This window comes from Mauremys reevesii, linkage group 13 (genome assembly GCF_016161935.1).
Source record: "Mauremys reevesii isolate NIE-2019 linkage group 13, ASM1616193v1, whole genome shotgun sequence".
NCBI lineage: Eukaryota > Metazoa > Chordata > Testudines > Geoemydidae > Mauremys > Mauremys reevesii.
The window spans coordinates 42910406-42924584 of NC_052635.1; the positions used below are offsets into that span (position 1 = coordinate 42910406).

General features: G+C 36.6%; 1 protein-coding gene across 10 annotated transcripts in view; it reads right to left on the reverse strand.

Moving 5' to 3' along the window:
- DIDO1 (death inducer-obliterator 1) overlaps positions 1–14179 on the reverse strand; it is a 95372-nt gene that overhangs the window by 73287 nt on the left and 7906 nt on the right. Inside the window, exon 1 of one of the 10 annotated variants that reach the window (XM_039497694.1) lies at positions 7874–7898. The exons of the other annotated variants lie outside the window; for them this stretch is intronic. The gene's annotated coding sequence lies outside the window, so the exon portion shown is untranslated. Of the gene's footprint in view, positions 1–7873; positions 7899–14179 lie in introns of those variants that run through there. 10 annotated transcript variants of the gene reach the window in all.

The following is a 14179-nucleotide window of genomic DNA, read 5'->3' on the forward strand; positions in this document are numbered from 1 at the left end:
ATACATTTGATGGCCTCTAAGCTGTCCACCCAGCCGCATGAAAACTAGCCTACAACTGCTGCAAACTGGACTTTAATGTTGGTAGCACTTGGGCTCATGTCTACCTGGCTTGAAGAAATTCTAGAATGAAAGCAACATGGCAAGACAATCTTTCCCTCCTCATGCCAATCACAGAACGTCCTCCAAATTCTCTAGTTTTCTACAAGGTTGATCACTAGACTTCACACACCTTTTATGCATTCAGCAACTAACTGAAAGAGAATTTTGTCAGATCCTCATTATAGATTGTTCTGCTAATCAGAAGATCTTGTATCACTAATATTATTATTGACCTAATCAAAGACATACTCATTAACTCTGACAAGGCTACAGTGCACACAAATATGCAACTAGGAATGAATCTCAACCAGCAGAGGTTGACAGTAAGATTCCTCTTCTGAACACACTGGCTTTAATAGGGAGAAGAAAAGAATAAACAAGTAGCTGTAATGGGAACCTCTACTAAATTTCCCAAATAGCTGCAGCAAACCGACCTGCTTCTTATCAGTTTCACAGTTGCTCAGGGAACTCTTAGAAACAGCACTGAAAAGGGACAATATTTGGACATTTTTCACTCTGCAAAGCTACAAACAGCAGCATAACACTGGAGTGGTTTGTCTAAAGACTCAGGGAGACATCATGACCTCAAGTTTGTACACAGTTCACGTCTGGATGATTATCTTCATATTCATACGGGTTAGGTCAGACTGACTCTTTGGACAGTGATTAGCTACTGGTAGTTTTATGTGGTTATTTTAAAAGAACATTTTGATGTTTCTACGTATGTTATGGAGCCTGATAGTTTCTATACCTTGCATGGTCCTTCTCACACAGTCCTTGCATAGCTGGCAAGCTCCCCAGAAAGTCCTATAACTGAGCAATTCTGAAAATATTCTTTAAAACAAAGGATATTTACAGGCAAAAAAAAATCATGTCTAATTGGAATAGCTATCAATTACTTAAGGGAAACCACTTTAAAATGCTGTCATTTCTTCAAAAATGAAACAAGTCAAAAAAAACCACATTAAAGCTTGGAATTTCAAAATTAATATTACACTTAAAAGTTATGGGTCTACACAGTTAATCTAAGATAAACATCCTTAATTCTGCCTTGGTAAAAACATCCTTAAAACGAACAGACACCTCGATCTTCAAGCCCTACACATCAGTGATGCCAAAGAAACGAAGAAGCCATCTAACAACATTCCCTCCTGCAAATATACCACATGCTCCTATAATATTTAAACCAAAGTGTATTACGTTTTCCATTATAGCCTGCCTTCTTTAAGACCACAATAAGGTTACATCTCTTCAACAAAAGCAGCTATATTCAGGACAATAACTTGGAATAACCCAGAAAGGCTTCAAATATAAAAATGTTATACTGTGAAACAGCATAGACATACAGCTATCAAATCTGGGGCTAGAATCCTCAAGACATGGACAAAAAAAAGTCGGTAACTGAAATGCCAATGACAGTGTTGTGGGAGGTGGTGGGGGAGGGGTCACATGCAGGCAAAATATTAAAATAAGTCAATCTGCAGATATCTGTATCCACAGGATGCCAACTTTGTGAAGACTTAGTAAAACTTCTCTTCACAATGTCACCATCTTACATGAATGAAGTAACCATTATGGATGGGTGCATTTACATACTTTCAATGCTAAATTTGAAGTGCTAGACTAACGCCCTGATCCTGCAAAGCATTTAACTTTAAACATGAGTAATTCCATTAAAGTCCATTTATTAGCCCTAAAGAGGTACTATATGACTCTTTTAAGAGGAAGAAAAAGGTGTTTCAACTACTAGGATTGTAGGAGTAACAAAAAAGACAGGCTCTGGGATCCACGGTTTTTAATCACTGGAAGATGGGAGGAGTCAGGAGTGAATTTGTTAGCAGATGGCTGCATGTGAGCAAGTGGGTCTTTTCACAAGTAAGTGCAAGCGGATAAATGCAAGTGTAAATGTGAGTTGATATGTATAGATTCATCAGTGAATACAAACAGGTGTGTGGAGGTTAAAAAGAGAATAAATGGGATAAATTAAAGAAAAACAAGGAGAGAGGTTTATAGGAAAAGGAGGAAGAGACAAAACATACAAGAGAAAGGAGAGAACATAGTACAATATAGGAAAAGAATATAAAGGGTGAAAACAAATAAAGAGGGAACATTCAGAACAATACAGAAAATCTACAATAGAAAATAAAAAGTGGAATTAAATCAAAAAGGGGAAACATGACTATAACAAAAGCACAAAGTTATGTTTGTTCTGTGTATTTTTAAGTTTATTCAATAAAAAATTGATTGCCAATGCTACAGTTAGATACAGTACAAATGTACAGAACTGTTTCAATTCCTTTAATTTGCAAGACCACACTTTTTAAGGGTCCGTGGCTACTTGGGAACATAGCAGCCTTAGCAGGCTTACTCCTTGGGCCAGTAAGTCTTGGAAAAAAATTCAAAATCGGAGTGCAGTTCTTTCTATGATACTGAGTTTAAAGGAAAATTCCATTAATTCATTCTAATAACTTCAAACAGCGAAGTAAAAATTTACCATAAAATATTTAAGTTTTCAGAACAGATAAGTTTTTAGAAATACTTGTCACTGTTTCAGTATGTCCAGTCAGTCATTAAAGACGGGTGAAACACAGAAAAATCCCTTAAAATATGTATGGAGTAATACGTTTACTGGTTTCTCTTGCAGAAGTCAAATTTCTACTGCAGCCTATTACAGTCTCCCACTGTCTACTACTTTTGACAACAATAAGAGGTGCAGTTATTAGTATAATCAAATGGTATTTTAGTGCAAGGGTTCTCAAACTGGGGGTTGGGACCCCTTAGGGGGTCACAAGGTTATTACATGGGGGGGGTCACAAGCTGTCAGCCTCGACCCCAAACCCTGCTTTGCCTCCAGCATTTATAATGGTGTTAAATATATAAACAAGTGTTTTTAATTTATAAAGGGGATCGAACTCAGAGGCTTGCTATGTGAAAAGGGTTACCCGTACAATAGTTTGAGAACCACAGTTTTAGGGCCTAGACCAAGTAATGGTAGTATATATGTAATCCTATGAAGCACAGACATATGTGGAAGGCACGGCCCCAATGGACCTGTATCTTGATACATCGTTATGGGACAATCCCTTTTGCCTGGCCTGGCCTACCCCTGTAAGTCTGCATTTAACCAGACTTGCGATAGAAGATTTGGAAACCTTTCTTCCAAAACTCGTGGAGGAACATTACATATTGCACATTGTTTCCAAATTCTAACACTCATTAATCAAAGAAAGAAGTGCTGAAAATTATCTCTTATAGTAAGTATAAAATATGTTATTTTTGTTAGTATTGCAGTCAGTACAGCCTCTGAACCATGAAATGGACTTTTGTGGTTCATGCATCATCAGCAATCTAACTGAATTCCACCTGTAGAATCATTATTGATTGGTGATGTTAAGAGAGAGAAAGAACCCAGATTGATTTACAAATCCAAAAGGAGTTTACAAGTTAAAAAATATACACTTACTTGCAAATTTCACAAATTTGGAGTAGGAGACAATGAACATGAAAACTTCGAATGGCACTTTTTACAGTCGCTTTTCACTGTATAAACGTACTTTAATACTTTTTATGGCAGCTTCTGTTGAAACCAGATCTGCCAAAAAAACCTGAATTTTGTGTCTCACTAAACGGCTCTGTTGATCACGGAAATCCTGAGCTGTTCAGCATAAGGATGACTGTTATACTCCATTATTTGTCAACAGCATTTGGAAGGTCACTGTACTGAAATAGTCCACGAAAGACACTGAAGCTGCAAGCAAAAGTCTTCACTCCCTTCTTCTCTCCAAGCAGCAGCAAGCAAAAGCAGACACTCCCTTTCCACTCCAAACAATCCTTCCCCTATCTCAAGGAAGTTTTAACTATTTTAAGTACATGAAAATATTACTTTGTCAGTTGTTGAGTATGATAAAATAGCAGCTTCAAACTTGGAAAAAGGAATCCCTCACGAAGCCCTGCAGAGATAGCTGGAGAAAAACTCTTCCACACGCTTCTGCAGCTTTTTGCTGCTGAAAACACAAAATCTACTCAAATATTCTGAGAAATTGAGTATTTAACAACACACATATAAACAAACACCATGATTATCTTCATTCATAACTGTCTCTACATGTAAATACTGCCATCGGACTCATCTTAATCAATGTTTACCTCTCTTGATGTTTATGTTAGAAGACTTTAATTTCACCAAGATCTAATGATTTATGTATAAGACTTAAACACTTTGTAATATAGTCTTCGTTAGAACCAGAAGTTTCACTACTCTTATTGATATATTGTATAGTTTAGTTTTCCTTTAACTGCTACTAGTAGTTATCTTATAGAAGCAGCACACTTGAGCAAGAAGTATAAGGGGCAAGCTTTCTCACAGGTGCCTCATTAAATGGCATTTTAAGAACTGCCCACAGTACTATGATAAATCAACACCATTTGCTTTTTTTGATTTTCCATTAATACAGTTTGATGTGGCTGTCTCATAGAGTTATTCCAAATCACCTCCAACACAGTGGACAAAGACGTAAATATTGAGATTGGGACATCTACATCAGTATCAAGGTAAGCTGAGTTATCACCAATACAGACAACTTTTTGTTAGATGCATGGGGTTTTTTTTAAACGCACATTTGAGTAATGACAAAAGTATGATGACAAAGAGACCTTCATTCATTTATCCCATTATCAAAAGATAAGGAGCCAGTATAACTGCTCTTTATTACAAATACTGACTGGTTCATCATTTTCAATCTCAATTCAGGGCAAGAAAATTGAATTCATATCAGACCTCACCCCAAATTAGCAATACTTTAAGATTAATTTATCTATAATTTTGTAGTACTCTGAATTAATATAAATACCCAAGCATTAAAAATATCATGAATACCCGCACAAACAGAAACTGGTCATATCATTAACTGAAACAGCTTTAGATGAAAAAGAAATATATAGATTACAAATTAATGAAGAACAATCTGTGTGAAAAATACTTTATTAACTAACTACTGAACAGTGTCCATATTCAGACCTACATTTCTTCTTTTACCCATCTCTTTTTTCCATTTTTTCTTTTTGCTCTTCCTTCTTCTGTAGGCCTTCATATTTATTGAAAAACATAGCTGTACACATATTTTTCATGACTGACTTTTTTGTATTTTCTTTTCATATCTTTTACATTTTACTGTTATATGATTTTATATCCTGAAATTTTATCTATACCATCCAGTCGACAGGGACTTTGACTGGGAGTCAGGAGACCTGGGTTGGAGCCTCGGGTCTGCCACTGACACCTTGAATGTCTAACTTATCTGTGTCTTAGTTTTCATGTAAAATGGTTCTAATGCTTATCAGCATTAGTGTGACTGGATTCACAAATAACAATAAACTTGTGAAAAATATTTCATGTTAGAATAATGGTTCTTTATCATGCTAAACAGTGCATGTCATTACAAACTCACACAATAGTAAGTCACTAAGGCTTCCTTTGTAATTTTGGTCTATGAAGATATTGTGTGCGCTAGTCCATCATGTAGTTCTCTTTAAAAGATCTGATGCTTAAAATAAATATTTACATAACAAAAGTATGTTGCAATGTTTGTAATTAACTAAGGATTGTCAAGATTGTCCATGAACATGAAAGCTACTACAGAAAATGTAATTCTCTAACTTCCTTTGTAAAGTGCTTTGACACCTACAAGTGGAAAATACTACATAAATTCGAAGCATTAGGACATTTAGGAAAACAAGCCTACCATACCAGTTACTTGCAATACTATCTGGTTTAAAAAAAAAAAAAACATGCAAATTCCTTCATATTTTCCATACAGTAGAACCTCAGAGTTACAAACTCCTTGGGAATGGAGGTTGTTCATAACTCTGAAATGTTTGTAACTCTGAACAAAACATTATGGTTGTTCTTTCAAAAGTTTATAACTGAACATTGACTTCGTGCAGCTTTGAAACTTTACTATGTAGAAGAAAATATGCTGCTTTACCTTAATTTTTTTAGTAGTTTATGTTTAACACAGTACCGTGCTGTATTTGCCGTTTTTCTTTTTCTTTTTTTTGAGGGGGGTCTCTGCTGCTGCTTGATTGCATACTTCCAGTTCCAAATGAGGTGTGTGGTTGACTGTTTAGTTCATAACTCTGGTATTGGTAACTCTGAGGTTCTACTGTACCTAATCAACAACTACTTCCCATGAAATAATGTCACACTCTCAAATGTTAATAAATGCTTTACAGTTTCCAAGAGTAAATGTAGATTTGGCAATATGTAGCTGAGTTACACAACCATTCCTCTCTTTGCCAAAAAGAGTGCCAACAACTTGCAATTATTTCATGTTAGACGTGAGACACATATGAATGTAAATATAGTGCTCTGTGATTGTTTTTAGGACTGTGCATCAGTATCTTCACACTCCTGAACATCCTTTATATCTCTGGAAATTGAGATGTATCATTTCAATGAAGAGTTTTTTCATCCTGATAAAAGTTTTTTCAAATATATGCACAAATACATTTACAAGAGTCTGTTCTGTATTAGCAGAGTGGAGACTATTAAAAGTACATTTATAAGGCATTAAATATGATATCAGAATTGTACTATCACTACTATATTGGACTAAAAATGTAAATGCCTATTTCAATTTAAATACCTGTTCTATTTCAAACAGCTAACTCCATGTCAAATTAAACATGAGTACAATTTAAAGCAAAATGAAAGCCAAACCAACATGGTAGATTACTTTAAAGTATAATCTATATAAAAAGGAAACAATCTTTAGCAGTTAAAAAAAAGTTGCCCTCAAAAAGTAATTAACAGCTATACAGACTTAGCAAATGTGTTACAGCATAGTTAAGGAATTGTAAACCAACTCTTCCTATAACTCAAAAGTATATGATGGCACCAGTTAGCATGATCTCCCCCTAGTGACTTAGCTGGAGCTAACAAATATTCATCAGAACCCTTTATAGGACAAGGTCTTCCATATCTCCACTTCTGTTACAGAAGTAAACATTAAACTGCTTCTGGCACTGGGAATTCCATGATAGAAGTGATACAGTACTGGGGAATGGTTTTTATTATAATAAAATATATTGTTGCTCCTTCTAAAACTTTTCTCACAAACTGAAAGTTTGTTCCTCATGCACTCCAATCAAATGTTCCTCACAACAGCAGTTCTCAACCTGGGCTCAGGGGCCCCAGGGGAGGCCGCAAGCAGGCTTCAGGGGCTTCGCCAAAATAAACCAGAGAGCAGGGGCAGCATTAAACTCACTGGTGCCCAGGGCAGAAAGCTGAACACTGAGCCCTGCCACCTGGGACTGAAGCTGAAGCCCATACAACTTAACTTCGCATGGCCCTGGGCAATTACCCTGCCTGCTACCGTCTAACTGGTTATGCAGAAAAACAGTTGTTGTGGCACAAGCAGCCCATGGAGCCTTTATAGCATGGGGGGGGGGGGCGCCTCAGAAAGAAAAAGGTTGAGAATCCTTGCCTTACAATATGAACTTCTGAAAAGAAGTGGGAAAGCAGTCTAATTCACAGTGAGTAAGAAAGGATGTACAAATTATCATTATAAACAAAAGCAATGGATTCAGTTGCCAATAAAAACATGTTATTCCAATAGATACAATATGTTTATGAAAAGCTAATTAAAAAGAAGCAAAAAAATAAAATTAGCAAATGGATTTTTCATGTTAAGTGAAATGATTACTGAATCAGCACCTAAATCTTGTTTGACAGTCTAATCCTGGTAAATCTGCAATAGCTTTGCTTCATATTCACCTTGCATAAAATCCCTGGTCCATTTCAGAAAATTCTATTCAAGATACTGCCATGGGTTCCATTATTCAACAAAAAAAAATTAAACCCTAATTAGCGCAACTAAAAAAAATTAGTTTATACTTCACAGCTACCCAGTCATACTAATCACCACAACTTTAAAAAAAAATAAAAATAAAAAAAAATTGATAAAATGAAGTTAGGTTTACAGGCACAGATCAGTGGTTTGAAAGCATGATTATTTTTTGAGAACAATGAAATATTTTTTAAAATGTTAAAGATCAAACATTAGAAAGCAAGAAATACAATTTTATGATAGCACGCCTGCCTGTCTCTCCCCTTCCCCAATCTGTTTTATGCTTTTATCCCCTCCAGAACTCTAGGAGCTTGGGGAAAGTTATGAAGGGGAGACAGGCTTTTGGTGGCAGGCCCTGTAAGGAATGGAAAGAACAGTTACAGTTAGGTGAAGGAGATTATGAGCAGATCAATTCTATAGCAAAAGACAGGGAAATAGAGCACAAACTGCTTCCCTAGCTTCTGCAGTGAAAAAAAAAACCCACACAAATTTAAAAGCAAATTTACCTGAAACAAATTACTTTCTGCCTTTAAGACTACCTAAAATCTTCTGAAGCAAAAACTACAAAAGAAATTCTGACTATACACTGCTCTGATCCTTCATGCTGAAAGTTGGAAACACAAAAGAAGAAAAAGAGGATGCACTATCAGCTAGAATGAGAGGAGCACTAACTATTACAAATTTATTTTATTCTGACTCCACATATTGGTAGACTTCTATTGATTTTCTTTAGACCAAAGTAATTTCTCCAGGCTGAGATTGAAGCCAGGTAAACAGTAAGTTATAATGCAAATTCTGATAAAACCTTAACTTTCATGTTGTTGTAACAGCAAACCAAACACCATAAGCAGAGCATTAAAAAAGTACTCAGTACCAACTAGCTGAAAATCTAAGGTCTTGTCTACACTAGAGAAAGTATTTGCCAGAAAACCCTCTTAGTGGTGAGGCACCTTATACCAGGCAAAAGACTTATTTGTATATAACTTGCACCAGTATAACTTATACCAGTTCCCTGAACAAAATAAGCTATACCAGCAAGAACTTTTTTGCCAATATAATTGCATTTATGCTAGGGCTTTTGTCAACATGGCTATGTCCGTTAAGGGTGTGATTCCTAATCAACTCTATGCCAGAAAAACTTTTAAGAGTGTAGACTGGGCATAACCATACCAATACTTCTACACTCAGTCCACTCCCACCCACACAGATCGTACCTCAGCAATTTAAAAGAATAAAAGTTATATACTGTTTAGTGTGTATTGAATTTAAAGACTTAACTATTCAATATGCTTTTAAAAACTAACTTACAACTACGATCAGTTCGACTATGGGGGAAAAAAACTTCTAGAATATGTTATTCAATGAATTTCACCAGTATTAGTATTCAGTGGCTAGTAACTGACCAGCTACAGAGTTAATTGAATACCTCCCATTCCAAAGGCCCCTTGTCATTGTGAGGGTGGGTGAAGAATTTTTGCTATTTTACCACTAGACCAACATTCTGGCTGTGGTAAACTGGATCATCATCATTCTAGTACCCCTTTTACCAGGAAGCTACTCCACTGTCTGCCTCTGCTGAGGCTCATAGATTTCCCAAGCAGCAGAAGAGTGAAACTGACCTGATTTATGTTCTAGGTGCGGCACCCAGGGTTCTGAATGGAAGAAGTAAAACTAATAAAGACTCTAGAGAATTTCAACTGGTCTGCCATTTGGGGAAGCCCTGAGCAGCATCAGATACTCCTGAATCATCTGTCTGCAGACTATGGAAAAGAGTACTGCATCACTTTACACAGAAGAAAAAAAAGTGATTTTTCTCTCCCCATTAGGTAAAACCTTTGATTCTGCAAAAGTTAATGATAGTTGTCCAGGAAAACTTCCTATTTGCCCCAGGCAAGTAGATTTTTCATGTCCTGACCTTAAGAATAGTAAAACAAAACTATAATTTACTAGCTTCATATCAAACTGTCACTGGATATTAGTATTACATAGTCAACATACTGTAGTTTGCAGTACTGTTGTAGTCGTGCTGGTCCCAGAATATTAGACACACAAGATGGGTAAGGTAATATCTTTTATTGGAACAACTTACAGACCTCAAGAGCAGCTCTGTGTAAACTCAAAATCCTGTCTCTTTCACGAACAGAAGTTGGTCCAATAGAAGATATTACCTCACCCACTTTGTCTCTTTATACTGTAGTATTTAGCATACTTTCTCCAGTATGCTACAAGAGAGCTTGTACACTGCTTATGCAATACAGCTTGTTCACTATTTTTCAAATTTGAACTATTTATCTGCACTATAGTTGAGTTCCGCTATTGAACTTCCTCGTTAGCAGTGTTCAAAATATATTTCCAGCAATTGCCCAGTCAACAAAAAGCTTCAGCAATACTGATTCACAGAACTTGGCACTCTTCCCTTTGAAGTAGTATTAACCAATTCTCCATTATGCCCTTTGGAGACACTACACTACTGAATGCACAGTGGTTGTTTTAGAATTGGGGCAAATCAGTGGACCTGACATTAAAGACTCTATGGGGTTTTTTTTGTTTTTTTTCCACAAGGGTAGGAGTAGCATTCTGAGAATTTGGATCAAATTCCAATTTGAATAATTGAATTCTGCCTACCTACAATTCTTGTAATAAGCAACAGTGTTCAGAAACACAAGAAGGCAGTATAGTTCATTAATGAGTGAAATGATTCCTAAAATGGTAAGCCAGCATAGTTAGCGTAAAACTTAACAGCTCAAAGATTGACATGTGCCATAACCATCCAACTGATAAGTCTGGGTACTGTCATATGCAGAATTGTAGTATGTCCAGAAAACTAACTGGCCTCAGGGCAGGTGTATTAAACCTTGCTTTTAATTTCTGTGTCCATGAGCACAGCTGTCATAAGAATCAGAAAAAGGTGTATTTAAAGTATTTAAAACTAGAAACAGCCAGGATGCTTAGTGTGAAACATTTTGATAAGACACTAATTTTTAAAGCTCCAGAGCGCAACTCTATAATATGTCAACAGCCTGGCCTGGTAAACAGAGTCTGATTATATTAATGTACAATGTTTCTGTAAACAAAATCTGTAATTTATTGTTTTTTCTCTGAAATATACATGGCAAGGATTTGTAAACCTGTTAAAACTTCCCAAATATATAAAACAGTTACAAAGACAAACAAAAAAACATCTCCCCAGCACAGTATCACTATAGTGTTAGATGCTATTCTGATCTTATAATGAAATATACAGACACACAAGGGAAAATCTTGGCCCATTACAGTCAATGGAAGTTTGGCCATTGGCTTCAATGGGACCAGGATTTCACCCACTACTACAATTGTTTCTAAAGTGGAACATTTTACTTAGTTTGCTCCTGTCTTAATAAAATTATACTTGGCTCTACAGGAATCTCTTAGACTAATATGAATTATACCACTGCCATCAAAGTTTTGCATGTAACGCTGATTTCCTTTATGTTACCGTTTAAATACAAAAAGCTGCATTAATGTATTTGTAACAAACAATCTAAAATAGGGAAGTCTGAAATGAAAGTTATCAACTTCATTCTTAACTCATCACACTGTGCTTAGCTATTTAAAAATATAGTAGTGAAAACAGTGAAATATTTGAACACAACAAAAAATGAACCTCTCTGCTAGGAGTCACAATTAAGTAAAATAACTTGTACACAAACAAAATCTGTCTCTCAGAATATTGGCTATATTTCTGGATTCAATTCCTGCCTTTGTCACAGTGTTACTGGGTGGCATTGAACAGTTCACTATTTGTAAAATGAGAATATTACTTCCCTATTTCATAATGATATTATGAGGATACAGTCATTAATGTTTGTGAAGCATTCAGGTACTACAGAGACTGGGTTCACATAAGTTCCTGGATAGGTAAAATATGCACCCCTCATGCCATACTTGGTACTAGATTACAGCCTCTACTTGTGAGAGTAGAGACTCTCCAAAGCACACTCAAGTAGTTATCCAGATAGAAAGTAAATTATATTTAGCTCTTCAACCAAAAAGCAGTCTCTGTTTTTTATGGTTGTAAAACTGGATTCTGAACTTGTACTAACTCTCCAGTTCAGCCATGAACTTCAGCTAGGCTAGGTAGATGACTTCCCATTCTTACTGTGGTGCATTCTCACCTCTTCTCCCCAGTTTCCAGTTGAGCATTATAAGCTATTAGCCCAGCTTCTGCATTTCTCTTATTTTTGGACTTGCCTTCCTTTTGGTTGTCACTACTAGACTTTTTTCCCCCCTTAAAGTTTCCACTTGGTGCAACCAGCGCTGGCAAAACTAAGGTAGATAGATCACTGGTGTCTTTCTTAACTAAGGGTATGTCTACACTAGAGACCTTACAGCAGCACAGCTGTACTGTTGCAGCTGCATTGCTGTAAGATCTCTCACCTAGCCGTTCTATGCCGACAGGAGAATTAAACCACCCCCAACGAGTGGCAGTAGCTATGTTGGCAGAAGAAGCTCTCCCACCGACGTAGCGTTGTGCACACTACCACTCTCCTGAGCAACATAAGTTTTGCTGACATAAGTAGGAGTATAGATATGGCCTGTGGCTAGGTCTACACTTCAGCCTATGTTGGCAAAACTTTTGTTGCTTAGGGGGTGTGAATATTTCACCCTCTGCATGACATAAATTACACTGACATAAGCATTCGTGTGCACAGCTCTATGTTGCCGGGAGAGCTTCTCCTGCTGACACAGCTTATGCCACTTATGAAGGTGGATTTTTTTTTTAATGGCAACACAGCTTATGCCACTGGTGGAGATGTTTTTTTTAATGCTGATGGGAGAGCTCTCTCCCATTGGCATAAAGTGTCTTCACCACATACGCTGCCTAATACTCACACTGTTGCTAAGAATGCTAGTAGTAGCAATGGTGGGAAATTTAAAGAAAGGAATTTAGTGTAGACAAGGCCTGTCATTCTCCTTATATAATTTTAAATTAATAAAATAAGACTTCACATTTTCAGCTGAATTTCATTTATTTTTCCTCAACCAACAATTCAATTGGTTGTATGATTAAATTGCTAGAAACTAAAAACATACTTAGAGACTAAAAAATTAATTTACATTACCACCTCTCACTGAAATCAGCAATAATGAGAACATACTTTAAAAAAAAATGTTCATCTGATGACCGACTGCTAAATGAATAGGGTCCTACCAAATTCAGGTCCATTTTTCTCAATTTCACAGTCAGAAGATTTTAAAAATAGTAAATTTCATGATTTCAGCTATTTAAATCTGAAATGTCATGGTGATGTAACTATAGGGATCCTGACCCAAAAAGGAGTTGGGGGGGGGTCGCAGTGTTATTGTAGGGGAGGTTGTGGTAGTGCTATTCTTACTTCTGCGCTGCTGCTGGTGGCGATGCTGTCTTCAGAGCTGGGCAGCTGGAGAGGGGCAGCTGCCGGCCGGGAGCCTATCTCTGAAGGCAGAGCCACCAGCAGCAGCGCAGAAGCAAGGATAGCATGGTATGGCATTTCCACCCCTTCTTCTGCATTGCTGCCTCAGAGCTGGGCCTCAGTCAGCAGCTGCCACTCTCCAGCCACCCAGCTCTGTATAGTATAGGGTAAAAACAGACAAGACCAGATTTCATGGGGGAAGCCCAGATTTCACGGTCCGTGGTCCATTTTTCATGACCATGAAATTGGTAGGGCCCTATAAATGAACAATAAATTAAATAGGATTGTGTAAGTTTAAATATTTAAAAAATAACGGTTTCTGAGAAAAAAAAACAAAAGATAGGTTTATCCATCAAGAAAAATACAGCCTTGAAGAATTATGGATTACATAAAACCTTTATGTGATACATAAAATAGGTCAGTTTTTTCCTGAAATTCCTAAATGGAAGGAGTACACAGATCCCAGACCCACACAGCAAAGTAAACAAGGCGTCATACTAGGTTTTAAAAGTGATCATGTAAACTACAGGAAAAATTAAATTTTCATATTTTATATAGCAATTTTCATCTCAAAAGGATCACAAAGCATTTCACAAGTTCAAACTGACAAACTACAGAAAAAGAATTACTTCACCCATCACTGAAATGCAGCAAAGTCTGGGGTGAAGCATGAAACCTACTCTAGCTATTTTTTAATTTGATTGAATCTACAGGGGCAATTTAGGAAGGAAATTCTTACAGAAAGTAGCACAGGATCCTTAACGGTGCCAAGAAATCACAACGGTAATCACATACAAAAGA